This window comes from Styela clava, chromosome 6 (assembly GCF_964204865.1).
Source record: "Styela clava chromosome 6, kaStyClav1.hap1.2, whole genome shotgun sequence".
NCBI classification, from domain to species: Eukaryota; Metazoa; Chordata; class Ascidiacea; order Stolidobranchia; family Styelidae; genus Styela; species Styela clava.
This window is the reverse complement of record NC_135255.1, coordinates 3440229-3454137: the sequence shown is the minus strand read 5'-3', so window position 1 is coordinate 3454137 and position 13909 is coordinate 3440229.

The following is a 13909-nucleotide window of genomic DNA, read 5'->3' as shown; positions in this document are numbered from 1 at the left end:
AGACCCATTCCCGCCATTAGGAATAATAGGAATAATATTAGGCTTAGATATTTTAACTGTTATTCTAGCTTTTCAGGGGCAGAATTATAGAGGCGATGAAGAAATTAAGAATAGACGGATACAAGGAGAATCTACACATTACATGTAAATAATTTTACGATTTTTATTAGGATTAGATATTTTTAATGTTATTTTAGCGTTTCAGGAGCAGAATTATGAAGGCCATGAAGAAATTAAGAAAAGAAGATACAAGGAAAATCTACACATTGCATGTAAATATTTTTACGAATTTCGTTAGGATTAGATATTTTTAATATTCTAGCTTCTCAGGCACAGATTTCTGAAAGCAATGAAGAAATTAGGAAAAGACGGATACAAGGAAATAATACACATTGCATGTAAATATTTTAACGAATTTTATTAGGATAAGATATTTTTAATATTCCAGCTTCTCAGGCACAGAATTCTGAAGGCAATGAAGAAATTAAGAAAAGACTGATACAAGGGAAATCTACACAATTAATGTAAATATTTTACGAATTTTTTTTAGGCTTAGATATTTAATGTTATTCTAGCTTGACTGGCACAGAAGTATGAAGACAATGAAGAATTTAGGAAAAAGTGGATACAGGTAAATATGTTACATGTGTTTCATTAGGCAGGCTTACTTTCTCCAACTGTTGTTTATTTTGATTTTAGGTCGACATATTATTTTGCTGATTATATTATTACTGATACAATAATGCACGAAGTATTATGTTTATTACTGAATATTTAATAATAAAGCTTTTTTAGTAATATGCTGTATCCATATTTGCCTATCTTATTTGTCATAATCATTATTATCTCTTTTTTTTTTGATATATTTTCCACAGGAAACAGGATATCGTGACACCGACAAAACAAGAAATATATTAACAGGGTTGCCATGGCTTTTTTGTTTTTAATATTTTATTTGTTATAGATAGATTTAGACCCATTCCCGCCATTAGGAATAATAGGAATAATATTATGCTTAGATATTTTAACTGTTATTCTAGCTTTTCAGGGGCAGAATTATAGAGACAATGAAGAAATTAAGAATAGACGGATCCAAGGAAAATCTACACATTACATGTAAATAATTCTACGATTTTTATTAGGCTTAGATATTTTTAATGTTATTCTAGCGTTTCAGGGGCAGATTTATGAAGGCCATGAAGACATTAAGAAAAGAAGATACAAGGAAAATCTACACATTGCATGTAAATATTTTTACGAATTATGTTAGGATTAGATATTTTTAATATTCTATCTTCTCATGCACAGAATTCTGAAAGCAATGAAGAAATTAGGAAATGACGGATACAAGGAAAATCTACACATTACATGTAAATATTTTTCCGAATTTCATTAGGATTAGATATTTTTATTATTCGAGCTTCTCAGGCACTGAATTCTGAAGGCAATGAGGAAATTAAGAAAAGACGGATACAAGGAAAATCTACACAATAAATGTAAATATTTTACGAATTTTTTTTAGGCTCAGATTTTTAATGTTATTCTAGCTTGACTGGCACAGAAGTATGAAGACAATGAAGAAATTAGGAAAAGTGGATACAGGTAAATATGTTACATGTGTTTCTTTAGGCAGGCTTTCTCTCTCAAACTGTTGTTTATTTTGATTTTAGGTCGACATAATATTTTCCTGATTTTATTATTACTGATACAATAAAGCACGAAGTATTAAGTTTATTACTGAATATTTAATAATAAAGCTTTTTTAGTAATAATCTGTATCTATATTTGCCTGTCTTCATTGTCATAATCATTATTTTCTCTTTTATTTTTGAAATATTTTCCACAGGAAACAGGATATCGTGACACCGACAAAAGAAGAAATATATTAACAGGGTTGCCATGGCTTTTTTGTTTTTAATATTTTATTTGTTATAGATAGATTTAGACCCATTCCCGCCATTAGGAATAATAGGAATAATATTTGGCTTAGATATTTTACCTGTTATTCTAGCTTTTCAGGGGCAGAATTATAGAGGCGATGAAGAAATTAAGAATAGACGGATACAAGGAGAATCTACACATTACATGTAAATAATTTTACGATTTTTATTAGGATTAGATATTTTTAATGTTATTTTAGCGTTTCAGGAGCAGAATTATGAAGGCCATGAAGAAATTAAGAAAAGAAGATACAAGGAAAATCTACACACTGCATGTAAATATTTTTACGAATTTTGTTGGGATTATATATTTCTAATATTCTAGCTTCTCAGGCACAGATTTCTGAAAGCAATGAAGAAATTGAGAAAAGACGGATACAAGGAAAATCTACACATTACATGTAAATATTTTTACGAATTTTATTAGAATTAGATATTTTTAATGTTATTCTAGTGTTTCAGGGGCAGAATTATGAAGGCCATGAAGAAATTAAGAAAAGAAGATACAAGGAAAATCTGCACATTGCATGTAAATATTTTACAAATTTTGTTAGGATAAGATATTTTCAATATTCTAGCTTCTCAGGCACAGAATTCTGAAAGCAATGAAGAAATTGAAAAAAGACTGATACAAGGAAAATCTACACATTACATGTAAATATTACAGATTAATACTCCAGTTTCTCAGGCACAGAATTCTGAAGGCAATGAAGAAATTAAGAAGAGACACATACAAGAAAAATCTACACAATAAATGTATATATTTTACGAATTTTATTTAGGCTTAGATATTTAATGTTATTCTAGCTTGGCTGGCACAGAAGTATGAAGACAATGAAGAAATTAGGAAAAGTGGATACAGGTAAATATGTTACATGTGTTTCATTAGGCAGGCTTACTGTCTCCAACTGTTGTTTATTTTGATTTTAGATCAATATATTATTTTGCTGATTATATTATTACTGATACAATAATGCACGAAGTATTATGTTTATTACTGAATATTTAATAATAAAGCTTTTTTAGTAATATGCTGTATCCATATTTGCCTATCTTATTTGTCATAATCATTATTATCTCTTTTATTTTTGAAATATTTTCCACAGGAAACAGGATATCGTGACACCGACAAAACAAGAAATATATTAACAGGGTTGCCATGGCGTTTTTGTTTTTAATATTGTATTTGGTATAGATAGATTTAGACCCATTCCCGCCATTAGGAATAATAGGAATAATATTAGACTTGGATATTTTAACTGTTATTCTAGCTTTTCAGGGGCAGAATTATAGAGACAATGATGAAATCAAGAATAGACGGATACAAGGAAAATCTACACATTACATGTAAATAATTTTACGATTTTTATTAGGCTTAGATCTTTTTAATGTTATTCTAGCGTTTCAGGGCAGAATTATGAAGGCCATGAAGAAATTAAGAAAAGAAGATACAAGGAAAATCTACACATTGCATGTAAATATTTTATCGAATTTTGTTAGGATTAGATATTTTTAATATTCTATCTTCTCATGCACAGAATTCTGAAAGCAATGAAGAAATTAGGAAAAGACGGATACAAGGAAAATCTACACATTACATGTAAATATTTTTCCGAATTTCATTAGGATTAGATTTTTTTATTATTCGAGCTTCTCAGGCACAGAATTTTGAAGGCAATGAAGAAATTAAGAAAAGAAGGATACAAGGAAAATCTACACAATAAATGTGAATATTTTACGAATTTTTTTTAGGCTCAGATTTTTAATGTTATTCTAGCTTGACTGGCACAGAAGTATGAAGACGATGAAGAAATTAGGAAAAGTGGATACAGGTAAATATGTTACATGTGTTTCATTAGGCAGGCTTTCTCTCTCAAACTGTTGTTTATTTTGATTTTAGGTCGACATAATATTTTCCTGATTATATTATTACTGATACAATAAAGCACGAAGTATTATGTTTATTACTGAATATTTAATAATAAAGCTTTTTTAGTAATAATCTGTATCTATATTTGCCTGTCTTCTTTGTCATAATCATTATTTTCTCCTTTATTTTTGAAATATTTTACACAGGAAACAGGATATCGTGACACCGACAAAAGAAGAAATATATCAACAGGGTGGCCATGCTTTTTTGTTTTTAATATTTTATTTGTTATAGATAGATTTAGACCCATTCCCGCCATTAGGAATAATAGGAATATAATTAGGCTTAGATGTTTTTAATGTTATTCTAGCGATTCGGGGGAAGAATTATGTAGGCCATGAAGAAATTTAAAAAATACGGATACAAGGAAAATCTACACATTACAGGTAAATATTTTTACGAATTTTATTAGGTTTAGTTATTTTTAATGTTAAGAGGTTCAATTAAATGAATTTTAATAATAAGTTTGATTCTGTTGATTATTTTTATTAAATAGTATTTGTTTTCAGAAGAAAATTACCGAGATATGAAAGAAGCCGAACAATATCTGAAGATAATCACGATAAGGTATAATATAATGTAATGATGACTGTTTTTTTTTTTTTTTAATTTTGACAAGCCACTATTTGTGTCCATTGTTGTTTTATTGGTGTAGTCCTGTTTCTCAAATTGTCCAAAATAGATAATTCGTTTGGCATTTAAATATGGGCATAGGGCGTTTCAGATTTTTCTGGAGCGCGATAGGACCCCATCAACAAGTCCTAACGAGTGGGAAAACCGACACCTCTTGGGTCCACTTGGAAGCTCGGTGTTATATTTTGACAATTTAGAAAATTATTTTTTATTTTAATTGGCAAAAAAGCAATGTTACTATATGCAATGAATATATATTACTTACAAATCTATTTAGAATATTTAATCAAATATGTGACTATCGGCTACTTTGCAATATGATTTAGTTGTATTTTGCATACAGGGTGTTAAAATAGTCTTGTCTAAATTTATTTGAAATCCAAGTAAATAGGTTACGGAAAGGTCTCTTTATTTTAGTAATTTGTATGTTGTCAAGGATCATAAAAGTTAAAAAGGTAGCTATAAATTCAATCTTTAATAGTTTTATTTATTTTATAAATCGCATTGAGCTGATTTGAAATATGAATTAAATTATGCGTTTGTGTGTTTCATCCCTGTCCTAGAAATATGAAGCGCAGGCGAGAGATAAAGAGAGAGAGCACGCCACCGTCGTCAGCTGTGACTGTGGAAGTACGAGGTGGGTTCTCATCACCGTGATGCTGATGATGCAATGTTTCCAGATGAGTAGTAATTTCTCATCAAATCAATCCTCTCTTTGATATGCACAACTGGGAGTCTACAAAGTGTGTTGTATAAGCTTTTTATGAAGAGTTTATCGCTATATATAATAACATGATATGTTGCAATGACGGAAAATTTTGCGGTACTTTTTTAACACCTTGTAGATATGATAAATGGGGAAAATATATCTTTATAATAAAATAAATCTATTTGCTTTGTTCGATATTGACAGTATTGTTTTATTCAGTATCGAAATGGCAGATCTAGTCAGGCTAGTGTTATATAATGACACAATTAGACGAATAATTTTAAATAAACAATCAGATAAACAATGTTCGCAATTGAAGAGGGTCTCCGGAAGACTACCAAAATAAATGCAGTTGAAGGCCACCAAGAAAACATTTTGTAACGTCCTAGCGTAGTCAGTTTTACTTTGTAACTTCGTGAATGGGTGTCAGTTTTACTTTGTAACGTCATGAAATGATTGACTATCATGCATGGGAGAGCCTAGTCAGTTTTACTTTGTAACTCCATGCATGGGTGAGCGTAGTCGCTTTTACTTTGTAACGTCATTCATGAGTCAGCGAAGTTAGTAACGTCATGCATGGCTGAGCGTAGTCCGTTTTACAGTATTTTCATGCATGAACCTCATGCATGGGTCAGTTTTACTTTGTAACTTCATGCATGGGTGAGCGTAGTCAGTTTTACTTTGTAACGTCATGCATGAGCGAGCGTAGTCATTTACTTTGTAACGTCATGCATGATTGCGCGTAGTCAGTTTTACGTTGCAACGTCATGCATGAGTGAGCATAGTCAGTTTTACTTTGTAACTTCATGCATGGGTGAGCGTAGTCAGTTTTACCTTGTAACATCATGCAAGAGTGAGCGTAGACACACCAAAGAAATTGCTGACTATCATGATGCAGTTAAAAACCACGAAGAGGGAGAATTCGTTTTTCAGGCTTGAGAAGAATCTATAAATTTTATATTTGACAAGAGAGTCGTGTTTGAGGAGAACCAATGAAATTTATATTTGACAAAAGAGATAGTTTAATGATAAGCCATACAGTATATCTCATTCTGCATGTGAACTTGTACAAGTGATCATTTCTATAGATAACTTTCTTTCTAGGGTCACTTTGGCGACGATCTCGCTATTCAAGCCAGAAGCGTGACAATTTATACGAGCCAATCCCTAGTTTGTCACGCAATTTTTTACATATATGTTAAGCTAATACAACAGAGAGTGTCGATATGTTATGTAAAATATAAGCGACTTAGTGTTTATAATGAGGCTCTATAACGTGTTGGGCGGTGACATTTTGCGCTATTAACTTCCTTTGATGTTAACCTGTCAGGTTTCTCGTGATTAACAACTCCACCACTTTGAATATGATTGAAATATATTGCAGTCGATGAAATATCGGTCTACATGCACAAGTGCGATATAGACGAGTAAATGTGATGAATGAAACGACAAAATTGTGTGGTCATAAAAACAAATGATTCTAGTATCGTAAAGATAGATGTGTAAATAATTCTTGCCATGTAGAGGTCCAAATAAATTGATATAGTAATGTTGAGCGTTGATAAAGTTTACGACCAACCCAACAGGCAGATTAGTAACACACTCTTGGTGCTATTACGAAAATAGCCAACAATTTGAATACATCTTGTTTAATATCTCTATACCACTCTCTGATAGAAAGCCATATTCGATATTGTGCCACAACTTATGTTCATCGCCAAACGTCCATTATGAAAAAAATTCAAAGTGTATGCAACCGTTTTATTAGAAGAGTTTTCCATAGGGGAAATCGAGAAAAAGTTGACTTATTCAAAGAATATAAGCTACTACAAGTTGAGGATTTAGCCAAATTTGAACTATGCAGCATAATGTTCTCTTGCTACAATGGGAAACTTCCATCCAGCCTTAACCGATTGTTCAGAGCGAACCCAAATTCAAACAGCAGAAATAAAGAAAAAAATTTTATTCCATATGTTACTAAAAGCATCTCACAAGAATCCATTGCAGTATGTGGACCAAAAGCTTGGAATTCCTTACCTAATAGCATCAAAAAATCTAAATCAAGCTCAGAATTTCGTTCCAAACTTATGCAACATTTGTTATCGTCATATTAGCCAAACTCTCTGTTTTGAACATATTACTGTTTCGGAGCTTATTTTTTTTTTAGGTGAATTGAAAATGAAGGGACGATTATAGACAATTTGGATTGAAACCATCATCGTGGAACTTTGAAGGCTACCAAACCACAACCCATCAGAGTGCGATTTCAACTCCACAGGCCACCTCAGCAGGATACAATATGAAACAATGGACTGAATTAATATTTAGATCAGCAAATTAGGTCTAGGATAGCATATTACATTACATTTACATCAAATTTAAATACAGCCATCAATAGAGTGAATGCTTTTTGCTGAAGTACCATGCTGGGACTTCTCTTCCTCTTATAGGTCATCGCACAAAATCAAATATGTTTTCCCCTTCCCTCACCCCAGGAAACTATACTATTCTATTGTGATTTTAATTCAACTTGGGCACTCCATGACAGAGAAATAATGATTATTTTTTTAAAGCATCAGCCTTAATTAAATTGTACTTTTATACATTGCTTTTCTTCTGGAAAAAGTGCAATCATGTTGGGTTTTGTTGAAATGCTTTTCATCAAGTTTATTTTTTTTCTGTAATTCTCACCACGTTCGGCTTTAACCTTTAAATAGAACAATAATACCGAGGAATTAGATAGCAACACTAGAGCATTTCACCAAATCTGCATGGCTCGCATTTTTTCCGAAATATCTATACTCTATAAAAGACTATATTTATCACCCTTGAGTGGCGCGACCGTATAGGCACTGCACATGTACCTCCTATATTTCGCCCATCCATATTACCGGTATATGGTCCCACCACTCAAGGGTGCTGTATCTACGCCTAAATTTTTATTTTATCATTATGTATATATGTATTTGGCAGTGGCGGCACGTGGTCATTTTGACAACCGGGGCAAGCTACTGCGGGACCAAGTCACCCCCATCTACGGGGACAGGATGAGCGCTGTAAGTTCTCCCATCATTTTATGAGTATAAAAACCATTCCATCGGTAACAACCAATCGGCAAAAGCGACAATTTTTAACGATAAGAAAGTGTCTTTAAAACCGGTCCAAGTCAAGGGATTAATAAATATAGACATAGTTTATTTTGAAACCTCTTTCAAAAGGAAAGGCAATATTTACCCACATAAATACAATGACATATTAACAGAAACTTCGGGAAAGCAGACAAAACCTAAAATAATGTTTAAAAGTTACTATGAAGAAAGGAAAGGTAATGCAAAGATAAGGACATGCGTCGCTCACTCATAGATATATATGCTGCTAGACTTCTACTGCTTGAACATATATGCAACACGCCGCGGTTTCTTGGAAGCAAAACGCTCAATAACGCGCTGATTAAAGTCATGCATCCCAGAAATAACGTCTCTGTGAATGGATAAAACAGCCAAGGAATTTAATCTATCTTGCTTCATTGTGTTTCTGAGATACGTTTTAATACGCTTCAGCGTGCTGAATGTTCGCTCTGCGTCGGCGGAAAAAATAGGCGTCGTCAAAATGATGTCCAGAAATTTTGCAGACGCCGCAAGGGTAGTTACTAGAGTGTTATCTATGAGGAACCCATAGAGCGCGCAAGTTGATGTGATGTTCAAAAAAATTTGATTGGTGTATATACATCGCAATTCATTTTCCAATTTACCCACGTTTGTCATGGGGTAAAATTTGGAGACAGTAGCCAACAAATGGATGGGAAATTGACGTGCAAATTTTAAAAAATTTTTGGGGTTCATCAAAGAGAAGGCGGCAATGTGTTCAGTGCGCAGACGATCGCCTATTTGATTCACCAGAATGTCACAGCATTCCTTTGCAGACAAAATCAAACGCTGCGTTGTTTGCCCGCGGCGTAAAGAAGCACTCCATGTGTCGTCGTATTTTATTGTTTCCCGGATACGAGATACAGCATCGCAGAAGTCTGAAATACACGACTGCACAGACGCTCCATCCATTAGCCTTGACTGCAATGCGCCGTATAATACATCCACGTGATAGAATATTGTGGAGAAAAAAGCAAGAAAAAATGAAAACTCACCATCTTCTAGCAGACGCTTTAGACCTGCCGAAGGAGGTCAGAGCGCTTCGGCGAAACGGAAAAAAATGAAGAAAACCCCGAAACATTTGCAAAAAATATACGGACGAAAGGGGTATCAAGACACATATTTTTAAAAACGAGGTTGAATTGGTGTGCATAACAATGTAAAAAAGGCGCATGAGGAAAATCTTCTTTTATATAAACTTGAACACCATGTTTCGACCCACTCATGACTGCCGCGCCGTCATAAGTTTGAGCTATCAATTTTGACTTCGCGTTGTAAGGCTGTAACACTTCTTTCAGTACAGCCGATATCCCGCAAGCCGTGCGATCAACGATTGGTACAAAGCTGTGAAATCTCTCGGTAGGTTTACCATCTTTCACAAACCGAAAAATCACAGCCAGTTGGGAAACGCACGTGATGTCAGTTGTCTCGTCAGACTAAATCGAAAGGAACTGGCAATTCTCAATTTCCAGAGCCAAATGTTGTAAATAAATTTTATACATTGAGTCGAGCAAACCTTTTGGATATCCTTAGATGTCCCTTTCGAAACAGTTGCGGCATCAAGATGATCTCTCAATACTGTATCTAGGGATGCGGTGTATTCCACCATATCCAAAAATACCCCTCTATTAGAAAAGCCAGCCCGTTCATCGTGCCCACGGAGGGACAGCTCGTGACAATCAATGAACTTCAAAACATCTATCAATCGACCGAGAACATGGCGGTTTTTCTCGACGTTTTGGTTGTGCCGACGAATAGAAACCGCGCGTCCTTCATCCAACTGCGCTGCAATATTAACATTTCCGAATGTTCGGTATTTTACTGCATTGTCCAGATGCTCCATAGAAGATTGATGATCCCTGGCACGCTCGGAAAGATGTTTAAGATCTCTAAAACCAAATTTACACCAACGTGAGTCACGGGCGGTAGCAAAAAGTAGGCAATAAAAACAAAAAAAGTGCGTTTTTGTCCTCGCTGTAACACAACCATTCGTGTTTTTTATACCAAGTTTCTGCGCAGAATGTACGCCGACGCTTTCCTCCGTCATGGGATTGTTCCAGTGAACAATTTTTTGGTTGATAAGGCCCAAGACGTTGTACCTCTAATTTTTGTTCCAGCGGCAGCTGCGAAAACGGAGTGCGAAGTAGTGCATCAACCTTATTCATTATGAGGTCTAAGGTTAAGAAATGCGAAGCCGGAAAGAAGTGAGGAGCTTAAAAGGAATGTGGAATATCGAAAGCAAATGGACCAAAGGTCCGTAACTGATTCAAATAGCGAAACAAGCGACAAAAACAAGGGCGAGGAAACTATCAACTCTTCAAGCAACCAACGAACGAGAAGGAATGCGTGAATATGTCAACACGTTGTTGTAAGAAACGTCGGCATTGTGTCGTCATAATTTCGGGGCTAGCCCCGATCGGCCCCGATGATTTAGTAAAAGAAACAGAAAACAAACGAGACAAGCGCGTCGAGTGGGAGATAAAAGAGAGAATACGATATACAATGAGCAACCGGGGCAAAATCGGCGTCGCCCCGTCGACGTTCGGCGAAGGCTTTGCGAGCGAAAAATGAACCATGTCGGGAGAATATGGCTAGTGTAGACAGTCTGTGCAACCGATATTGAGGTATTTTTCGAATATTTTTTATTATACCGAAAAAACAACCGGGGCATTGCCCCGGTTGGCCCTATTGACGCGCCGCCACTGGTATTTGGTGTATTGTGTTGTCCCTATTTATATATATTGTCTTGTCTTATAAACTCCCTTGTATAAACAGTTCTGTCCCGTCTCCAATATTAATGTTGTCAATTTTTTATACTGCTTACTACTACGAGACTAATAAACATACATACATACATACACTTAATTCTAAAAAATGCAAACAATGGCAACAATAAATTATGCAAAATAAATCAAACCCTATCATTTAACTTAAAGACAAGCAAACAAACCCGCTCATTGCGGCAAGTGAATTAGACCTACTTAACGGCAAACACCTAACACTAAATGAATTGTAAACAGCCGACTTGCAATAATTCGAAATATTAAACAAACAAAAATGAGAGACAAAGAAAAGACCGATTTTCTTTACGCCGACGACCGGTTTTGTTTACGCCGACATGCCTATTCCTTGACCAAGTTAATAATTAATAAATATACAATATTGAATAAAAAATTAATTAAAATTTCGACGTAACATGTTACAAACAAAGTTCCTTTGTTTTATTTTGTATATATTTGACCGGATTTATTTCAAAAGATGTAGGTCATTGCGCTTTTGTTATATGACCGCTCATAAATTACTCCCTACCTGCTCCACCCGGAGTAGCGCATGCGAGAAATTCTAGACGTTTTGCAATGCTGTGTGTAAACCATGAGGTCTGTAATGTTTATTAGGGTCTTGCTTGGGATAAAAGCTAATTTCCTCCGCACCAATATAAGAAAGAACGTTATATGACATTTGGAAGTGATAAAATATCGCTTACTTTTCGAGCGTGTACACGCCGCTGCGATAGAAAAACGTCACACAACAAAAAATAATTCAATAAACCTTAGCGTTGCGCGCTAACCAATAACACAAGCAAGTCTGTTAAGGTCTTAATTTGAATTTCATTTCATATGCTATCAGACATAAAAGAGCCTTTCACAACATATGGGAAATATGAAAGATATGAAAATAACGAGTCGTTTGATCGCAGCTGCCCTTACAGAAAAAAGTGAGTTTACATAGGCGTTTTATCGCTTAAATTCTCAATGTTCCATGATTATATGCTTTTATGATTCATATTAAATGTTTTAATATGACCTATAAGAGCTTTCAACACGATAACGAACGAATAAACAACAGAACGATCGATCAATCATAGCCTAGCCTGGTTCGATGCAGTGACTTTTTAAAGAGAAAGTTTATATTACGCGCGATCGCCTCACGCTATCTGCACAATTCTGGTAGCATATGTAACAGAAAACGCAGTCAACTGTATAGTCACATTTGAGTTTTATGAGAAAATAGATCGTCAAACAGCTGACAGAATAAGAAAGGTGAATTTTTTTTGTTAATTTTTGACTTTCGAGAGACCTCATCAACACGTGTTTGTGTTTAAGGTCCGCCAGTGACATCTGGCGTAAAGTACTCAAAAATACCTTCCCATTGATATATAATTAATGATATATTGGAAAAATCTTGGGGTCATATAACATGAATAAAAATGGGTATACAAAATTGGGTCGGATTGCTCTTCTAGACCAGCAATTTCATCATCTGTTAAGTTATTTAACCCGTTGCCATTGCCATTCAAAGCTTGCACAAGGTTTTAAAATTAAATGCCAGCTCAAGCCCCATGAATGGCGCTCCAGAAGTGTGTGTACAAATATGGAGGTAACTAATTTTGTTCGCCCACTTTACATCAAGAACTGAAACCTATGGTAAGGGGTATATTTACTTGGCCAACACAGGCAGTTCCCGATTTCCATATATAACTAAACTGAAGAAAATCTGAATAAAGTTATGGCTTAACCCTAACCCAGTTCACATACCACGGGAATATATACCCTATAAACTTATGAATGTGTAAAAAATATGAACCAGATGACAATTTTATTTACAATTAACAGAATAAGAACGAACGTGAAAGACTTCTAAACATTTTCCCACCCATGTTTGTTTTTTGTCTATATATACATAGGTATTTGTTACAATATTCAAACATAGACTTGTATAGGTGAAGCAAGTATTCGTCTGAAGCAGCGAGCTTAGATTTTTTGCAATCTGGTAATTTTCATGGCATACGACGCACCTGTTATTGAAGCTGACGTTTACCAGCTGTGTCTAAATCGTGCGGTACTTTCAGTTGCTTATTTTTTTGCTGGCATAGTTTCGGAAGAATCACAAAGTTGCAGAATAATTGCAATAACGTTTGTAAATTAGATTGTAGTGATGTAGTCCATTATTTTTATTATTCTGCCAACATGTGGAATATGCGCGCTAACTGCAGTGCTAATGTCTCCTTGGGTATGGTACACCGGTACTGGAAGCGTGTAACATTGACAGACTTTTACCATTTAACTCGCGTTTGTTCACTGGTTTTACACATTTGTACCTGTACAGTTAGCAACCATCTTCTGAAGGCATGCTGACGTGTTATTTATTTTAAACCACCGTACCAAGGGAGTGAAAACTAAATCATAACGAAAATGTTAGCAAATAGGTCCCGGTAGGATGAGTTGTATACAAGAACAAAGATAAATATCTCCAACCTATTACATTAATCAATACCGGTATCCTAACTAGGTTAAAAACATATTAGCGTGCTCTCAGAGAAAGGTCGCTCGCTGTACCCGTAAGGTATGCGCAAAGCCAGTAAGAAAAAGTGAATCTGACTGAATACGTAAACAGACTGCCATTTCGGCTAAACTTTACCAACTAATATAGGTCTTTCCTTAAACGCCAAACACGGTATGTTGTGGTTCCGGTATTCTGTTATCACATAATAAGAAACACGGGCAGTTGGAGCGCATATTTTACAGACCCCAACCCGTTGGCAGAATGTCAT